Source organism: Phacochoerus africanus, chromosome 7 (assembly GCF_016906955.1).
Source record: "Phacochoerus africanus isolate WHEZ1 chromosome 7, ROS_Pafr_v1, whole genome shotgun sequence".
Lineage (NCBI taxonomy): Eukaryota > Metazoa > Chordata > Mammalia > Artiodactyla > Suidae > Phacochoerus > Phacochoerus africanus.
In genome coordinates, this window is record NC_062550.1 from 6,023,619 (window position 1) to 6,043,410 (window position 19,792).

General features: G+C 52.3%; 1 long non-coding RNA gene across 1 annotated transcript; it reads left to right on the top strand.

Moving 5' to 3' along the window:
• Nucleotides 1-651: 651 nt before the first annotated feature.
• Nucleotides 652-6,548, top strand: LOC125130578 (uncharacterized). Its single transcript, XR_007135741.1, has 2 exons — nucleotides 652-960; nucleotides 6,278-6,548. It is a non-coding gene; the product is annotated as an uncharacterized LOC125130578 (long non-coding RNA).
• The last annotated feature ends 13,244 nt before the right edge of the window (nucleotides 6,549-19,792 follow it).

Sequence of the window (19,792 nt, forward strand, 5' to 3'; positions counted from 1 at the left end):
AAACCCCATCCCAGCGCTGCAGAGATGCTACCAATTCTGTTGTTCCACAGAGGGGATTCCTGAACAGAAATTCTTAATTTTAGTGTAGCCTAGTTTATTAATCTTCTTCTTCTTCTTCTTCTTCTTCTTCTTCTTTCTCCTTCTCCTTCTCCTCCTTCTCCTTCTTCTTCTCCTTCTTCTTCTCCTCCCTCTCCTCCTCCTCCCTCTCCTCCTCCTCCTTCTTCTTCTCCTCCTTCTCCTCCTCCTCCTTCTTCTCCTCCTTCTCCTTCTTCTTCTCCTTCTTCTTCTCCTCCCTCTCCTCCTCCTCCCTCTCCTCCCTCTCCTCCTCCTTCTCCTCCTCCTCCTTCTTCTCCTTCTTCTTCTCCTCCCTCTCCTCCCTCTCCTCCCTCTCCTCCTCCTCCCTCTCCTCCCTCTCCTCCTCCTTCTCCTCCTCCTCCTCCTCCTTCTTCTTTTGTTTTTGTCTTTTTCTGGGCTGCACCTGAGGCATATGGAGGTTCCCAGGCTAGGAGTCTAATCGGAGCTGTAGCCTACGCCATAGCTCACGGCAACGCCGGATCCTTAACCCACTGAGTGAGGCCAGGGGTCGAACCCACAACCTCATGGTTCCTAGTTGGATTAATTTCCGCTGTGCCGCAATGGGAACTCCTAATTGTTTTCTTTATGGTTGGTGTTTGTGTGTCCTCTTTAAGAAACTTTTGCATAACCCAATGAAGATATCCCCTTGTTTTCTTCTAGAAGCTTTGTTTTTGCCTTTTCTGATTGATTGATTCTTCATACACAGGGAATTGATATTTATGTTTGATGTTAATGTCACTGAATTCAGGTTTGGCTGCTCGTTGCTCGAGAATCCAATACTGAGAGGCAAGTGTTGGGTAAGACGCTTTATTGTGGAAGCTGGCAGTCTTGGCGAGGAGGCAGACTCATGTCCCAAAGAACCAACTTCCCATTGTTGATCAGGGGGTAAGAGATTTCCGTTTGTTTGTTTTTTAAATTTTATTCAGGTATAGTTAACAATATTGTGCTAATGTCTGCTGTACGACAAAATCACTCAGTTATACATATGTATTAATTTTCATATTCTTTTCCATTATGGCCTATCCCAGGAGATTGGATCTAGTTCCCTGTGCTACACAGTAGGACCTTTTTGTTTACCCATCCCATATGTAATAGTTTGCCTCTGCTAATCCCAAGCTCCCAATCATTCCCTCCCCCGCCTCCCCTTCACCTTGGCCTCCGCAAATCTCTCCTGTATGTCTGTGAGTCTGTGTTTGTTTCATAGATATGTTCATTTGTACACTCCACATATAAGTGATATTATATGGTATTTTTCTTTCTCTTTCTGACTTCATTTAGTATGATAATCTCTAGGTCCATCCATGTTGCTGCAGATGGCATTATTTCATTCTTTTTAAGGACTGAGTAGTACTCCATTGTTTAGCTTTAGACCACATCTTCTTTATCCATTCATCTGTCAATGGACATTTAGGTTGTTTACATGCCGTGACTGGTGTAGATAGTGCTGCTATGAACGGGGGAGTGCATGTGTCTCTTTGAATTCGAGTTTTGACCGGATATATGCCCAGCAGTGGAATTGCTACATCATATGGCGACTCTGTTTTTAGTTTTTTCAGGAACCTCCACACTGTTTTCCATAGTGGCTGCCCCAGTTTACCTTCTCAGTGTAGGAGGGTTCTCCTTTTCTCCACGCCCTTGCCAGCGTTTATTATTTGTAGATTTTTTTTTTTAATGATGGCCATTCTGCCTGGTGTGAGGTGGTACCTCACTGTAGTTTTGATTCGCACTTCTCTAATTATTAATGATGCTGAGCACCTTTTCACGGACCTGTTGTCCATCTGCATGTCCATGGAGAAATGTCTGTGAAGGTCTTCTGCCCATTTTTCAATGGTTTTTTGTTGTTGTTGTTGTTGTGACTGAATTATATGAGATATTTGCATATTTTGGAAATATATTTTGCATATTTTGTTGGTCACATCCTTTGCAAATATTTTCTCCCAGTCCATAGGTTGTCTTTTGGTTTCGTTTATGATTTCTTTGCCTGTGCTCAAGTCTATAAGTTTGATTAGGTCCCAATTGTTTATTTTTGCTCTTATTTCTATTGCCTTAGGAAACTGAGCTAAGAAAATGTGAGTAGAGTCTATGGCAGAGAATGCTTCAGGGGCAAGAGTTTTGCTGTTGTTGGTTTTTTGGGTTTTGTTGGTTTGTTTGTTTTTGTCTTTTTACGTCCAAACCTGAGGCATACGGAAGTTCCCAGGCTAGGGGTCGAATCAGAGCTACAGCTGCCAGCCACAGCCACAGCCACAGCAATGCAGGGATCCAGCATCTGCGACCTACACCATAGCTCACAGCAACACCAGATCCTTAACCCACCAAGCTAGGCCAGGGACCGAACCCACGTCCTCACGGATATTAGTTGGGTTTGTTATCGCTGAGCTGTGACGGGAACTCCAGGGCAAGAGTTTTTAAAGGAGAATTTCAGGGGTGCTGAGGCAGGGCAGGGAGGCGGCTATGTGCCAAACAGCACAGTCAGCCCTGACAGTCATCTTGAAATTGGCCATGGGTGGTGTGATCAGCGTCAGCTTGATTGTTTTAAGTGCAGTTAATCTTCAGTTCCAAGGCTGGTTTGTTCCCTTTTCCTTAAGCTCATTTCCCTGAATTGTGTAAAATGGAGCCGCTTATGTATGGCTGCAGTCTGGTCATCAAATAGTTAACTTCTTCTACCTGGTGAGGGTTTTAGTATCTGTAAGATAGCTCAAAGGCTATGTCTCAGAATATTTTCTATTATCCTTGAGGAGGAACTAAATGTCCTTGACTTTGTTTAATTTCTACGCTATTATTATTTTGTCTTTATTTTCCTTTGCCTCTGTAGTTTTTCATTTTTCTGATTTGAATGTATTCTTTGACTGAGTTTTTCTACAGACAAGAGGCAGGCGGAGGACGAGGGCGGCAGGGAGTGCATCTGTCCTGGGAAACTCATAGGGTCCTGCTCCGTGACCTGGGGAATAATGTAGAAATTCGCTTATCCTTACAGAGAGCCCATTGACTCAACACCACTTATTAAAGATGTACGTTCTTGTCACTACTGTTGTTTGTGAACGCTTACAGTTTATTTCTCTTATTTCAACTCTTGTGACCCTTCGTAAAATTTTTCTTAAAACTGAAGGACCATGCATGTGCCATGAAGCAGGGGCTGGGCAGCTGCTACCCTGAAATCAGCCCCATTTGCTGAGCCCTGCAGTGTGGCTGGCACTGGCCAGGCCACATGCCACTTTCCTATTTAAAACTCACCCAGACTATTGTTCACCATCATCCCTCATCTTCAGGGGAGGAGACTGAGGCTCAGGAGCCAGAGGATTTGCCCAAAGCACACAGACAGTACTCACATAGCAGAGCTGGAACTTGAATCCAGACAGGTCCGGCTCCAAGGCTGTTTTGAAAGAGAATGGTGATGATGGTGAGAATGGTGATGATAATGCTGATGATGCTCATGGTGATGATGGTTGTCATGGTGATGGTGGTGATGGAGATGATGGTGATGGTGGTTGTCATGGTGATGGTGGGGATGGAGATGACAGTGCTGAGCCTATGCATTTAGAGGCTGACTTTACAGTTCTTAGAGCATCCTGCATCCAGAGAGGCTGTGACTCTGGTCCATTTTTCCTGACTAGCCCAGGCTGGAGGACAGGCACTTGGAGGACAGGGGCTCAAAGCCCAAAGCCCAAAGACAAACCCACCTGAGAGGAGACATGCTTCAGAGTGGCTGAAGCTGAGATATTTCTGGGGCCCCCTGGAGGAGGCAGGGACAGGGCTGGGGCTGGTGGGGAGGTGAGGGAATCTCTCTAGAGCTCACCCAGAACACCTAAGGCCCTTTGGAAATGGCAGGAGTCTGCCTTTTTGATTTCCTCCTCTCATTTAGAAAAATACCGCATCAGGCCAGGGGAACCCAGCCATGGATCATAGGCACATAATTGGTATTTAATCTGCTGTTCTTGTCCATTTGGAGAGGGTGGAGCAGCAAGGGAATCTGCCAGAACTGGAGCCAGATGCCCAGATAATTTGGTTAAGGAGGGCTGAGCGTCCTGGGAGGGCCTAGGGAGGGGGGCCACGGAACCACGAGTCCTGCTGGCTGATGGGGTCACCCAGTCCACCTCCGTGGGGCCCTCCCTGCCCTGGCCCCCAGGTGACCGGAACTTCACCCTGAACCTGGGAGGGAAGGATGAGTATTATTTCTAGTTTGAGGATGAGGAAGCAAGTTCTGAACGGCCCTCAGTCTCCTGGAGGATTAACAGCTAAACGAGGGTACACCCAGGCAAGCCCAAGGCAGGGGACTGGGGGTGGAGGGTGTGCGGTGTCGGCCGTGACCTCTAGCGCCTTCCTCCTCTGGCCTTTCTGCCCCTCCTCTCTCCCTGTGCCCCCCAGGGGTCCCCAGGGACAGATTCAGGTCCAGGAAGCCTGCCTCTCAATGCTGCCTGAATGCAGGGAACGCCTGTCACCCCTTCCACGTGTACCCATGATTCAAGGAACAATTTAAAGCCCTCCTTTGGTTCCTAAATGGTTGGCACATTCTGAGCAGCACTGTCCTTTATCCCGCTTTTCTGGGGAAATTTTTTTTTTTTGCTTTTTAGGGCCACGCTTACAGCATATGGCAATTCCCAGGCTAGGGGTTGAATTGGAGCCACAGCAATGCCAGATCTGAGCCGCATCTGCGACCTACACCACAGCTCATGGCAATGCTGGATCCTTAACCCACTGAGTGAGGCCAGGGATGGAACCCGTGTCCCTGTGGATACTAGCCAGATTCGTTTCTACTGAACTATGACGGGAACTCACTCCTCTGGGGAATGATTTTTTTTTTTTTTTTTTGGTCTTTTGTTGTTGTTGTTGCTATTTCTTGGGCCGCTCCTGCAGCACATGGAGGTTCCCAGGCTAGGGGTTGAATCGGAGCTGTAGCCACCGGCCTACGCCAGAGCCACAGCAACCCGGGATCCGAGCCGCATCTGCAACCTACACCACAGCGCACGGCAACGCCGGATCGTTAACCCACTGAGCAAGGGCAGGGACCGAACCCGCCACCTCATGGTTCCTAGTCGGATTCGTTAACCACTGCACCACGACGGGAACTCCCAAGGGGAATGATTTTTAAGTTGATTACGGGATTTTCCTATCTCTTGATTTTTTTTTTTTCCCCCTTTTTAGAGCTGCTCCAGTGGCATATGGACGTTCCCAGGCTTAGGGTCTAATTGGAGCTGTAGCTGCCTGCCAGAGCCACAGCCACAGCAGGTCCAAGCTTCATCTGTGACCTACACCATCGCTCATGGCCATGCCAGAACCTTTAACCCTCTGGATGAGGCCAGGGATTGAACCCACATCCTCATGGATACTAGACGGGTTCTTAACCCCCTGAGCCACAACTGGAACTCCCCTCCTGATAGTTTTGTTTTACTTCAAATAACAGGTCAGAGCAGCTTAGAGTTGGGTAGGCAGAGAAAGTCAGATTCACCCAGGAGCAGCCTGACTCTGCCTGTTGGTGAAACAGCGATAATCCTGTTGGTGAGCTGTGGGCCCAGCCCGAGGCCTCCCACAAAGACGAAGTGGGTTCCGAGCTCGGGCCGCAGGTGTACACCCCCCACTCTCCACGCACACTGGCCTCGCCCTTTGACGGGAATTTCCTAATGAGAAAGGCCGTCCTGATCCTGCTGGGTGTGTGTCCAGCTGCACAAAACCAAGGTCAGCATGAAAGTCTGCGTTGGCTTTCCCAGAGCCCTTGGGGTCCAGGCGCCCCCAAGGTCCAACTCAGCCCCAGCTGCCAGGCTCTCCCTGGCTGCGGCCCCCACCTCTCTTCCTCACCTGCAACCTGCAGACAGGCTTCCAGCCCCATCCCACGAGGCTCAGCAAAGGCGAAGCCGTCAGGGTGTCACACCTCCTCCCCGTGCGTGGTCTCCATTTTCACCTCCCGGAGACTCATTTGCTCGGTGAGTGGAGGCCTGGAAGGACTTGGAGCCACGCCAGCCCCGAGGTGGGTGCTCAGGGCCCGAGAGCTGTAAAGAAACGGCAAAGCCGGGGCTCCGGCTGGTGGCAGAGGACAGGAATGCAGTTTTTTGGTGATGAGATGAAGTTCATGTGTTATGGCAAGATGAGAGCCGTTTAAACGTGAAATTTTTCTTTTCCGGTCTGGGCCTCCTCTCCTGCTTTGCGAGTATCCTGCTTCTGCATTAACCACGCTCCTTGGGAGGTAACATTCCTTCTTAATCTCCTCCAGGGCCCACGGCTCCTTCGGCGATAACCTTCCTCCTTGATCGTGTAAGAGGCCACCGATGACCCGTGACCGACGACTTGCTTTGCACACGGAGATCTGGATTGTGTCAACGGCCAGTAACGAGTCATTGGACCTATAACCCTTCGTCTCGAAAGCTGGTGTTACTGTGCTTCGACCTCTAAAGGGCAGGACAGTCCTCGGAGCTGTTTGAAAGACTGTTTCCCGGGGTGTCATCCTCAGGGTGGCTCGAATGAACTTTTCCATTTCTTTCTTAGATCGACTATGGATTCTTTTTTTTTCATCCATAGTGGTTAAGGACCCGGGCCCCCATCGAGGCCGTCGGTCATCGGCCAGCCACAGGCCTGCATCCCGGACAGGCACTGTCCCCGGGAGGCCTGGCCAGGGCTGTGTCTAGCCTTTGGCAGGGCAGCTGGGCCTTTGGAGAAGCCACCCGGCAAGATGGGACATGCTGGGGACACATTCGCCCTCCCAAACCAAGGAAGCGGGAGGACCCCCCCCCGTGCCCAGGAGTCTCACCATCTTGCTTGGTCTCGATGCTGCCTTTTGGCGGGGGAACCCCAGAAGAAGGAGCTGGGGGGATCCTTGGGCAGCCCCCACAAGCTGCCACACAGCATCTGAGCTTTGCAAGATGGTCCCATTGTGTTGAAAACAATCACTACCCCGGTACACACGCTAAGGAAGCCAAGAAGTCAAACGAGATCTACCGGGCTGAGCTCCCGCTAGGAGTCTGGCAGCCCATCCACCCTGAGAACAGGCTTTGCAGCAGTGATTATGCTTATTTCTGCTTCAGAGAGGTGAAGCGATTCATCCAAGGTCCCACAGTGGCAGGGCCGGCGGGGGTAACCCCAGGAGATCCAGGCCAAACCTTCCCCCCCGACAGCCGACAGCCGAGCCCCAGCCCATGAGACTGACTCCAGGCAGGAAGGGAGATGTTTTAGGCCCCAAGGGAGGGCTCAGGGTAGCCACCTCCTTCCTCCCCCCACCAAAGAATCCAAATCTCCCTTGGGGTGGGCCACACCCTGCCGCCACCTCGGCCTTTCCTGCAGGTGGGGCAGGGAGTCTCATTCCAGCTTCGGGAGGAAAAAGCTGAGGCTCAGAGAGGGCAAGGGGCTTGGCCAGGACCACACAGGCTCAGGGGCAGGACTTGGACCCAGGCCTCCGGAAGCTGAAGACAGAGAGGCTGCAGGAGTGGGTCCAGCCAGATCTGGGGCTGGGCAGCGATGCTGGGTCAACCCTACCCGGCTCAGGGGGTGGTAAGGGTCAGCCATCTGGCCCACGAAGCTGGGGAGGGTGGACAAAGGACAGGGCTGGGGGAGCAGCAGAGGGGCCCCTGCAAGTCCCTGAGTCCGAGTCCTGCCAGGCTGTGAATCCAGGGGAACTGGCTTTGACCAAGGGAGCAACGTGGTGAATGCAGGGGCCCCAGGAGCTCAGAGCAGGTGTCTGAACATTGCAGTCTTGTGAAAACATATCTAGGTTTAGATTAGCTTTATTTACCCTGCTTGATACATGTTGTGATTTCTATACGTGTAGATTCATAACTTGTACCATTTCTGGAAAATTCTCAGCCGACATCTCTTCATTGGCCACCTCTCCTCCGACCCTGCCCTCGGGGACTCAGGTCAGACCTGCTCTTTTCCGTGTTTTCCATGCCCCTGTGCCGTGTTCTGAGCGATTTCTTCATATTTCTCTCCCAGCTCTGCCCGCCAGCTAATTCTCCTTTTTGTCTAATCTGCTGTTTAAGGCCTTCTGCAGTGAGACTTTAATTTTTTTAAATTGTATGTTTGAAGGCTACGTGTTCTATTTAGTTTGATTTTAATCAACCTGACCATTTTGCCTGGTCTCTTACTCCCTGCTCACTGGTTTTATCCCATATTTTATATTTCTAAAAGTTTGAAACTTGGTGGTTTTATATTCTAAAAACTGATAGCAACTACCTGCAGTCCTCCATGTGGGGCGGGGTTAGGCTTGCCTTTCTTGTGCATTATTTCAGTTCTCACTCGGTGTGTGCCTGTGTTTTGTAAATTGATATATTATTGAATTGAAGCTGGAAACCCAGAGAGTTCTAAATAGAGGATGCTTCGCTCCAAAGAGAATTTGCACTTGCTTCAGCCAGGAGTCAGGTGCCTGGATTAATCTCGGAGAGACAGCCGTGAGTGACGGCATGGAACGAGGTCTTAATTCTTTGCTCAGGAATTGAACCTGGGCAGCCTGGATGAGAACCAGGCATCCTAGCCACTAGACGAGCTAGAGACTAGAATTGCCCCGATGCTTGCCCCCTGTTGAAAGCAAGAATGATTCAAGGGGAGTTCCCGTCATGGCTCAGTGGTAATGAACCCAACTAGTATCCATGACGACGAGGGTTCAATCCCTGGCCCCGCTCAGTGGGTTAGGATCTGGCGTTGCCGTGAGCTGTGGTGTAGATCGCAGATGCGGCTCGGATGCCGTGTTGCTGTGGCTGTGGTGTAGGCCGGCAGCTGTAGCTCGGATTTGCCCCCTAGCCCAGGAACCTCCAGATGCTGCCGGTGTAGCCCGAAAAAGACAAAAGACCAAAAAAAAAAAAAAAAAGATTCAAGGAGGCAAAGACTATGAAAACAGGTCAAAGTTTATTGTTAGCGTCTCAGTACAAGATGTGGGAGCGCACACGGCGGAGTAGTTTATTTGTCAGAAGCCAAGCAGTGACACATGCACAGGTGCAGCGTCCCCCTGAGCCAGGAGCGCATCCGCGAGGTGATTTAAATCGCTGTCCCCCACACGTGGTCTAGGTCACCTCTCCGGGGCGCTGCTCTGCTCGTGCGGGGGGACGCCTGCACCCGCAGGCCTTCGGCCGTGGGTCGCTGCCTTACCTCCGCCCGAGACAAGCGGACGGCGTCTCCGCGCTCTGTGCTCTCCCGCGTGGGGCACTGCGTTTCTCACCGTGCTCTCTATACCTGTGCTCAGCCTCTGCCTCCGTGAAACATTCGTGCTTTCAACAGGGGCCACGAATCAGGGCCATTCTGCTTTCAGCCTCTAGCTGGCCTGGTGACTAAGGTGCCTGGTTTTCATCCAGGCTGCCCAGGTTCAATTCAATTCCTGAGCAGAGAATTAAGACCTCGCTTCCAGCCGTCACTCACGGCTGTCCCTCCAAAATCACAGTGACCGTGTTTCCATGTGGTGTTTGTGGCAATATCCTGGGAACGTAGCTCCCGGGAGACCCAAGGCCCAGGTGGCAGCTCTCAATTCCCTTCTCTCCAGGCTCCAGGCAAAGGGGGCCCCCAGGGCTCTCCAGCCTTTGGCCCAGACAGCAAAGGGGCCTCACCTGCTTGGAACTGAGACTGACCTCACGTCCCTGGGGAGAGAGTGCGTGTGGGGCAGAGGGTCCCGGCCTCTGTCCTCCTCCCTGTCCCCCTCCCTCTCTCTCCGCCCCATCTCTGGTCCTCTCTGTGTCTCTCTCTCCCTCTCACAGCTTCACCGTCCCCTGGCCGCCCTGCCCCCCCCCCTCCTGGGATGCTTGTCCCCAGGCCCGCAAACCCGGGGGCTGAACACAGACCAGGGGGCTGTACTCTTGGTTTAGCTGAGACCAGCTGCAATGTCCCGAGGCAAATTTCCTAGGAAACTGGGGCCAAATAAAGGCCAAATGGCAGAAAGAACTGAGGCCCCAAGAGGGGGAGGCCAGCTGGGTCTCCTTCCTGGCCCTCCCCAGGGCCGAGCCTGAGCCTGGCTCCAAATGTCTGCCCCCCCACCCCCACCTTCCTGCTCCAGTCTCTGGGTCATGTATCATCTCAGGGACCCAGTTGGCCTCTCCAATCCCCTGGGGGCCCCGGAGGAGAGGACTGAGAAGGCAGGTCATGCGGGCAGGGGTGGAGCTCCCTGCAGGCACCAACAGAATCAAAGGTGAAGTGTCCTCCTCTGGGAGGTCGGGCAGTGGCCCAGGACAGAAGGCACTCTGGTCCCAACCTGGGCTGAGTGTCCCCTGCCCCAGACCCTCTCAGGTTTTCAATTTCCTGCACGCCAGACGGCCCCCGAGGGGAGGGTCCTCCCAGAGGGAGGGGAGACTCTGACCTGCCCTCGAGTGTCCTGCACCCCACGGTGCAGGGCGTGGAGGGGGAGATGGCATGAGGCCCCCAAGGCGCTGGGCGCCAGCCTGCAGGAACCACGGCCCGCGCCCCCTCTCACTTTCTCGGGGCAGCCTCTGGCCCAGGAGGACCCATCAGAACCCAGACCCAGGATTCTGCAAGCCGGAACTGGGAGGAGAGTGGAATGTTTCCCAGGGGTGGGAAATGTCCCAGATGGAACTTGGAAGACTTTGTGGAGCCGTTTCTGACCCTGTAGATGAAGCTGGCCTCCAAGGAGGTGTCAGGACCCCCCAGGGAGAGAAAAGATGCGGGTGTGCGTGTGTGTGTGTGTGTGTGTGTGTGTGTGTGTCTGTGTGTGTCTGTGTGTGTCTATGTGTGTGTGTGTGTAGTGGGAGCCCTCTTCTCCTGACTGGGGGGGGGTGGTGGCATCTGAGCCCCAGCCGGGGGCATTTCTGCCTTCCCCAAGATTTGGTTTTGAAGGCATTCAGAACAAGCAGTTCGCTTTGGCTGATGAATGACTCTGAGCTGCGGTACTTGAGAAACAGAAGGTGCAGGACGTGCTCTCTGCTCTTCCCTTTCCTCCTAAAAGCAGCTCATAAATTTTCCAAGAGAGGAGTTCCCGCTTTGGCACCATGGTTTAAGAATCTAACTGCAGCAGCTCGGGTGACTGCAGAGGCATGGGTTTGATTCCTGGCCCGGCCCGGCTTTGCAGTATAGGTCGCAGCTGCGGCCTGGCATGGGAACTTTCAGATGCCGTGGATGTGACCATAAAAAAATAAATTTCCTGGAGTTCCCGTCGTGGCGCAGTGGTTAACGAATCCGACTAGGAACCATGAGGTTGCGGGTTCGGTCCCTGCCCTTGCTCAGTGGGTTAACGATCCGGCGTTGCCGTGAGCTGTGGTGTAGGTTGCAGACGCGGCTCGGATCCCGCATTGCTGTGGCTCTGGTGTAGGCCGGCAGCTACAGCTCTGATTAGACCCCTAGCCTGGGAACCTCCATGTGCCGCGGGATCGGCCCAAGAAATAGCAACAACAGCAACAACAACAACAAAAGACAAAAAATAAATAAATAAATAAATAAATTTCCCAAGAGAAAGGTGCCCTCCCTCCACCAGGAAAAGATCATTCTTATTTCCAGCGACGGGGGGGCAGATACTGAAACTGTGCGAACAATCTGCTAAAATAACCCAGATTTTCCTTTGGTTTCCCCCACGTGTTTCCTAGTCTCTGTCCTACAACTTACTGCCCTGGTCCCTTCAGCCTGTCGCATCCCCATAACGTGTGGTTCCTTATGTAAAAGGCTTTGGGCCTTGGGTCCGTCCTGGGGTCTTCATTTTGTCTTTGAAGAGTCCTGAGCACGTGTATAAACATTAAACAAAACACGAGCGCTTCTCTCCTGTTAATCCGTCTTAACGTCAGTTTAATTCTCAGCCTCAGAACCAAAGAGGACAGGAGTTCCCATGGTGGCTCAGGGGGTTAAGACCCCGACTAGTATCCATGAGGACGTGGATTCGATCCCTAGCCTTGCTCAGTGGGTTAAGGGTTCGGCGTAGCCATGAGCTGTGGTGTAGGTCACAGACGTGGCTCAGATATGGCGTTGCTGTGGCTCTGGCTTAAGCTGGTGGCTGCTGCTCTGATTCGACCCCTAGCCTGGGGAGTTCCATGTGCTGCAGGTGCAGCAGGAAAAAGCATAAATAAATAAAGAGAGGACAGCAACAAGTTTTTGCTTCCCTACAATTTGGAATCTTCTACATATTCCACCAGCCGACGAATCCCCTTGTGTCCAAGTGAATGTGAATTGGGTTTCTGATACTTACGGCTGAAAGAATCCTGGTTAATTCAGTGCTCAAAGCCTGCCCAACCCTAAAACCAAAGCAAAGCTTACTCATCGCCTCTGGCTCCCGGCCATGCTCGTTGGCTTCACACCCCTCTGGAGAGTGGTCCACACCTGCCGGGCCCCTCCTCCCCGGGTCGCACACCCCGGAGACCTCAGCCCTTCTCCTCCTGGACCCCAGCAGAGTCCGTCGTGACCCACACCCTCCTCTCTCCGCAGACCTCTCTCTGGCCGGTTTCTGCATCTCCTGAGGGCTGTTTCCCTGAGGCCCTGGCTGGTCCCGGGATGTTGCAGACCCTGGAGCTCTGTCCAGACCTCTCAGTCCCTTCCCAGGGACAAGTGTATCCACGCAGCCCCCAGGGCAAGGTCATCTTCCAAAGCTCTGGCTCCAGCCCCGGCAGACGTCTCTACCGGGACACCCCTCAACGGGGACCCACCCCAGATGTAGCACACATCAACACGGAATTCATCGTCTCTCCCTGGGTGGCTACCCTGCCTCTGTGCCTTTGCACAGGCTGTTCACTCTGCCAGGTGCCCCCCTCGCTGCCCCAAATGCCTTTCATGCTTCAAAGACTCAGCTGGAGAGCAGAGATGGGCACTCCCTCCTTTGTAGTTGTTCAGTTTCGGCATCACTGGCATCCACCCACTCAGGTTCCACCTTTGTCCGAGCTGGGGGCCAAGTGCAGGGAGGGGCACTGCCAGGAACCCCATGGGCCTGAGTCAGTCACATCACCCCCCAGCCCTGGGACAGCCTCTTCATCTGCAGAAGGGGGACAGTGGCCTCCAAAACTCTCCTGCTTCCGGGGATGACCTCAAGGTCAGAGGAGGTCTAGAACCCCGCATTGCACGGGGGCAATTATGGTTTCTCTTTCTTAGATGCCAGAACAAGGGTTAAAAACCAAATGACTTAGGAGTTCCCGTTGTGGTATAGTGGTTAACGAATCCGACTAGGAACCACAAGGTTTCGGGTTCGGTCCCTGCCCCTGCTCAGTGGGTTAACGATCCGGCGTTGCCGTGAGCTGTGGTGGAGGTTGCAGACGCGGCTCGGATCCGGCATTGCTGTGGCTCTGGCGTAGGCCAGTGGCTACAGCTCCGATTGGACCCCTAGCCTGGGAACCTCCATATGCTGCAGGAGTGGCCCAAGAAATAGCAAAAAGAAAAAAAAAAAGACAAAAAGACCAAAAAACAAACAAACAAAAAAAAACCAAACGTCTTAGAGATTAAAGGGCACTTGGAACTGACCTTTGTAGAGAAGCCTCCCTTCATTCATTCATTCATTCATTCCACCCTGCCCTAATATCTAGTATCTTCCAGGCCCTGGGCTTGCATCGAACCTTCCAGAAGCCCTTGGTCAGCGGGGCTAAGCGGGGAGAAAGCAGACAAGTCCCCACCCCTGCAACCAGGGCCACACTGGGGTGGGGAGAGGACAGGCGGGGCAGAGAGCCAGAGCTGCTGGGTCCCAAGAACTTGGAAGTGGGCCCACTTGTGTTGCCACCTGGGAGGCAGAGCTGGGACACAAACCCAAGTTCCAGCCTCCCGCCCAGAGCGGCCTTGGGCAGGTGCTTCCCCACAACGGCCTCCAACGGCCACTCACCTGCCCGTGCTAGGAATGCTCTCAGCAACAGCGGATCAGGAACTACAGGGCCTCGGGGTTGGGGCAGAATAGGATTCAGGCCTCTGGGTCTCCATCTGGTGGGGAAGCCCTCTGTGCTCCCCCCTACCCTCTCCAGAAGGAGCAAAGAGATCCCCCCAAATTCAACCAAAATGACATACAAGGGAGTTTTTGGGTTGGGGGCGGGAGTTGGTTTGGTTTGGCTATGCCTGTGGCATGCAGAAGTTCCTGGACCAGGGATGGAACCCGAGCCACAGCTGTAACAATGCCAGATTCTTATCTGCTAGGCCATCAGGGAACTCCACAAGAGAGATTTTTAAAGACACAAATCCTCAAGGACAGAAATAACAGGGCCGGAGGTGGTGACAACACTGTGGCAGCTGCACGGCAGACGGAAGAGAGCATCTCCTCTAACAGACCCGGGGAAAGGAACCCTAAGCTGACGTGGCCCATTCCATAAGCTGCAGAACCCGGCAAGGCTGACGTCTGAAAAAAGCCGGGGGACCATTGTTGGACGTCGTCCTGAAAAGCAGTTTGATGGAGACGGTAGCGATGGACCAATGACCTTGCTAAGATCTGGGGTCTGGAAAAGCCACGTTCAATACCCAGCCAAACAGAACCACGACACAAAAGCAATCTGACGGCATTAAAAGCTATGGAGGGAATCAAGTTTGAGGGGCCACACTCCTGGAGAAGGGGGTCCGCCTTCGAGAGAAGATTTTCCTTCTGGCCGTCTGCTCACCTGGGAATGGGGCAAGAAGCTGGGGATCGGGACAGGTGGCACAAATGATCTGGGCAGAGGGGTACAGAGAAGGCAGCAAAGCTTCTGACCATCTTGTGCGGCTGGTGAGCAGAGCTCAGAGCCTTGAGGGCAGGGATCCCAGAGAGAAGGGAAGGGCAGAGGACTGAGCCCAACATCCTTCCTATTGCCCCCAGATATTGGCAGAATTCTGACTCATTTGTTTGGTGAGTGGGATGGCTGGGTCATATAATCACTCCACTTTTAGTTTTTGAAAGGCATCTTCCTCCTGTTCTCCGTAGTGGCTGCACCAATTTACACTCCCACCAGCAGTATAGGAGGGTTCCCTTTTCTCCACACCTTCTCCAGCATTTGTTATTTGTGGACGTTTTGATGATGGTCATTCTGACCGGTGCGAGGTGGTACCTCGTTGCAGTTTTGATTTGTGTTTCTCTAATAATCAGTGACGTCAGGCATCTCTTCAAGTGCCTGTTCACCATCTGTATGTCTCCTTCAAAGAAAGGTCTGTTTAGGTCTTCTGCCCATTTTTGGATTGGGCTGTTTTCTTTCTTTTTCCTTTCATATACTTGAAGTATAGTTTATTTACATTGTTGTGGTAGTTTCGGCAGTATAGCAAAGTGATTCAGTTATACACACACTTATAACGATTTTTTTTTCCAGATTCTTCTCCCTTACAGAGAAACAGTCCCTTACAGGGAATTACAGGAAATTCTAAAATATTTCTTTAGAGGAAATATTTTACAAAATTTTTTACAAAATATTGAGTATAGTTCCCTGTGCTATACAGTACCTCTTGTGTATGGGTTTTGGTTGGGTTTTTGGTTTAATTTTAAGCTATACAAACTATATAGCTCAAACTGTATAGATTCCCTTTCTTGGAAGGTCTTTATCTGATTTGGGTATCAGGGCAATACCGGCCTCATGAATGCTGGGAAGTGTCGCCTCTGCCTCTGTTTTCCAGAAGAGATTTTGGAGAACTGGTGTCGTTTCTTCCTCAAACGTGGAGTCACATCCACCAGTGAAACGATCTGGGCCCGGTGCTTTCTGCTTTGGAGGGTTACGGAGGAGAAACCCTCTATACTCATCTAATTAAATCTCCGTGGCTTTTGTTGTTGGTTTTGGTGGGCCAGCGTCCCTGGGCAGTGACCTTTGGAGGAGTGAAGCCTTCTCTTCCTTTCCTTGGGTGAGAAGGGGTGGGGGTGTGCGTGTGGAGTTGATTAATTTCTCTTTCTTACGGAAGATAAGGAAAGTCCATCCCCCGAAGCGCTGGACTTGCTCCTGAAGCAGCTGGTGACATTCCCCCCAAACATGTCACTTGGGCTTATTCTTTTGACTTCAAAGCAGATGAGCATAAGACACACTTTGCTTTCCTTTCTGAAAGCAGGAGATAACGTTGCCACGTGAACGGTGCCCTCTCCATACCCGGAGGAAAAACTGTTCCTATCCCCAGGGGCAGGGAGTTAAGGCTGAGAGGAATCTGTACCAACAGACCCGTTACCGTAACTCTCACCTCCCTTCAGCCGCCCCGTGTGTTTTAGCTGCTTGTCCGCAATCACTGCTCTTTCTTCACCCAAGTATATAAGCCTTTGGGCCTTGTCACACATGGAAGTTCCTGGGCCAGGGGTCAAATCAGAACCGCAAGTGCCAGCCTATGCCACAGCCACGGCACTGCCAGATCCGAGCCGCATCTGCCACCTATGCTGCACCTTGCAGTACCACCTGATCCTTAACTCACTGAGCAAGGCCAGGGATCGAACCCACATCCTCACAGAGACAATGTCGGGTCCTTCACCTGCTGAGCCACAATGGGAAGTCTCAGGGCTCCATTTTCATGTAAATAAAATCTGCAGGCTTTTCTGCTGTGACCCTGTTTTGTGTCAGTCCTAGCAGAAAATCCTAAGAGGACAGGAGACAATTTTTACTTTCCCTACATCACAGGGAACTGAATGTTCATGGTGTATTTAGCGTGGTTGGTCCCCCCCCCCTGCCCCCGCAGAGCACAGGGTGAAAGAGCAGGTCCCCTGAAGCTACTCTACTCTGAGGCTCCAGCACCTGTCACTGAAGTGGAAGTGCCCTGCCAGCACTTGCTGGCACTGTGGCTTCTGCTCTGGGGCAGCTGTGAGCCTCTCTCCACTTCTCTATCTGGTTCTCTGGCAGCTGGTTTGCCCTATGACCTGTTCTCTGATGGATTTGAGAAGAGATATTGATTTGCAGTGTGCTCAGATTTTTTTTCTTGTGAGAATGGGAGTGATGGCTTCCAAATTCTTTACGTGCTGGGCTGGAAACTGGAAGCTCTCATTGTTTTTAAGAGGAAAAAAAAACAAAACACTCCGCCACCCTGGTGGAAAATATCAGGCAACTCCCGTGGGGCCCTTGAACCCTGGTTCCCCTTGGGGCTCAGTCCGCATGTCCAACACTATAAGCCAACTGTGTATCTCCAGCCCAGCCCTGTCCTTGGAGCTCTAGCTCTGAAGTCCATCTGCCTGTGACCACCTCCCCTCGGGATGGTACATGTGCCTCAAATGCATCTCACACATCTTAACTTGGGTTTGGTATCTTTCCCCCCCAAAACCATCCACAGCCCAGGTTTCCTCTCTCAGTGGCTGGCATCCAGGGGCCCAGACCAGAAATCTAAGCTTCCTTTTAGATGCTTCTCACCATCCCATGGTACCTGTCAGCGACCAGGTTCGTGGAGTTCACAGCTGGCCGGTTCACCTGCAGCCACCCCCAGGCGGCTCCCTCTGCACCCTCAGCCTCTCCTCCGTGGGTGTCTCAGTGGCCTCCTCATCGACCCCCCCCTTCCCATCCCCTCCTCCTCCCCGCTGCCACTGGGGAGCTCTTCCCCCCAAATGTTCCTTTGCATCTCTCTCCTGCACGCAAAGCACCGCTGGCCTCCAAGTGTCGGCAGGATAAACCGTTTTTCCCAGGTGACAGTACGAGGTTAGGGGACCCTTGTACCTGCTCTGCCCTCCAGTTAGATTCCCTTCTGCATTCCTAGCATTCTCCTCTGAAGCTGCTTGCTTCCCTTCTAGAATAGACCAGGGGCTCTTACTCACTCTGGTGTGAGACTTAAGCAGGAAGGGAGAATGTTCCAGGTGAAGGCTTGCCCACCCATCCTGCCAGGCTCAGCTATGGTATCAACCCCTCCAGAAGCCTGTCCCTGGCTCCCAGACCATGCTGAGCGGTAGCGATCCACTGGCTAATGCCTAACCCCTTGTGATCCGGGAAGGAAGCCCCAATTTGTAGCATTTGCCAATTTCCCCGGTGTAAAGACTTCCGCCATAGCCACTTTCATGCTGCCAATGTGGTATCACTGAACACGAGCTGGGAAGAGATGGCCACCACGAGCTCATAACGGAACAGATAGATGAACCTCCTCTGGGCTCACAACACAGCTTCTATAACCCTGCATCAAAGTATGGCTCACGAGGAAATGCTGAACAAAACCAACCAAATGCTGGGCCAAATGCTGATGGCCCAACAGAAGGATAGATAGGCTTAGCTCTAATTCTTACCCAGTGCCTTCCTGGCTGTGTGACCTGAGGTAAGTGATCAAGCCTCTCTGAGCCTCAGATTTTCCATCTATAAAATGGTCAAAATAGGACTTCTGGCTGTGGTGCAATGGGATCAGCAGCCTCTCTGGAGCGCTGGGATGCAGGTTCAATCCCCGGCCCAACAGAGAGGATTAAGGATCCAGTGTTTGCCGCAGCTGTGGTGTAAGTCACACTTGTGGCTTGGATCTGATCCCTGGCCCAGGAACTCCATTTGCTGTAGGGCAGCCAAAAAAAAAAAAGTCAAAATAATATATTCTTCCTAAGCTTGCCTAGAAATTAAATGAACGTGGTAACTGTAAAATCCTGTTAAGAAGTTAGAGGGTTGGTCAAGGAGTAGGAAGGACATTCTTAGGCTGAAGACTAGACGTGGGAGAGCAGAAAAGCAGAAGGGAAAAGATGCGTCCTCTTGGATGGAGCAAATCTGTGAATCCTGGGCTGGAAGGGAGTGGAGGAGCCTGGGAAGGTGAGCAGGGCAGGGCAGTGTGAAGGGGCTGGACCTCATCCTCAGCCCTGGGAGCTCTGGGAAGTTCAGAAAGAAAATATTTTAGAAACAGGAGCTACTGGTGAGGGGCACAGAGCTGGCCAGGCCAAAGCCATTTTGGGGGCAGAGGCAGGGCTAGAGAAAGGGGTTGAAGGCAGGGGTGTTTGGGGTGACAGCCTTGGGCATCTTAATTACCAAGCTCGGGAAGCTCCCTAAGCATGCTGGGAAATTCCCTGATCCAGCCAGTAATAGGAGAAGAAGCCCTGTTCTAGGGAAGATGATTTGATGAAAGAAACTACAGCATATTGCCTTTGCCCTGGAGAATTGGGTCAAAAGACTTCCTGAGCCCTCCATGTCCCCTTGCTCACTCTGTTTGGCAAGACTCAAAACCCCTGTGTAGGAGTTCCCACTGCAGCTCAGCAGGTTAAGGACCCAACCTTGTCTGCATGAGGATGGGGGTTCACTCCCTGGCCTCACTCAGCGGGTTAAGGATCCAGCATTGCCACAAGCTGCAGTGTAGGTCGAAGATTCAGCTTGGATCCAGTATTGCCTGGGCTGTGGTGTAGGCTGGCAGCTGCAGCTCCGATTTGACTTCTAGCCTGGGAGCTTCCATATACTACAGGTGTGTAGTATATGGAACCAGCCAATCAACCAAAAAAACCCACCTGTGTGATCTAGGAGCTGGTACTCAAAGAGTGAATCTGGGACCAGCAGCAGCATTGCTTGGGAGCCTCTTAGAAATGCAGAGTCACAGCCCCAGCTCAGCCCCGTAGCATCAGAATCTGCATTTTAACCAGTCCACCGAGAACGGTGAGAAGTGCTGGCTTGGGCTCCGAATGGCAGCCCGGGTCCATCTTGCTTGTAGGACCACAAAGATTGTGAGTACTCAGAAAGGACCGGGTGATGGATTGATGGCTGGCTGAGGGCTGCTGCAGAGGGACAGAGAGGAGAAGCGGTGTTTGAGACATGAGAATGTGAAATCGGCAAGACTTGGCGGGGGACTGGGGAGAAATGAGGGCCTGTGTGTGTTGATGCTGCCATTTCAAGAGGTTGAGCGGATGGTGGCTCTGGGTACCTGCAGTTCCTTTGCGGGCTAGACAAGGGCTCAGCTTTGGAAGGCGGCCAGGATGGGATGGAGGCCTGGCCGCATGTGTGCAAGACACCTGGGCCAAGTACAGGGCAAGGAGAGAGGGGGCTGGAAAAGG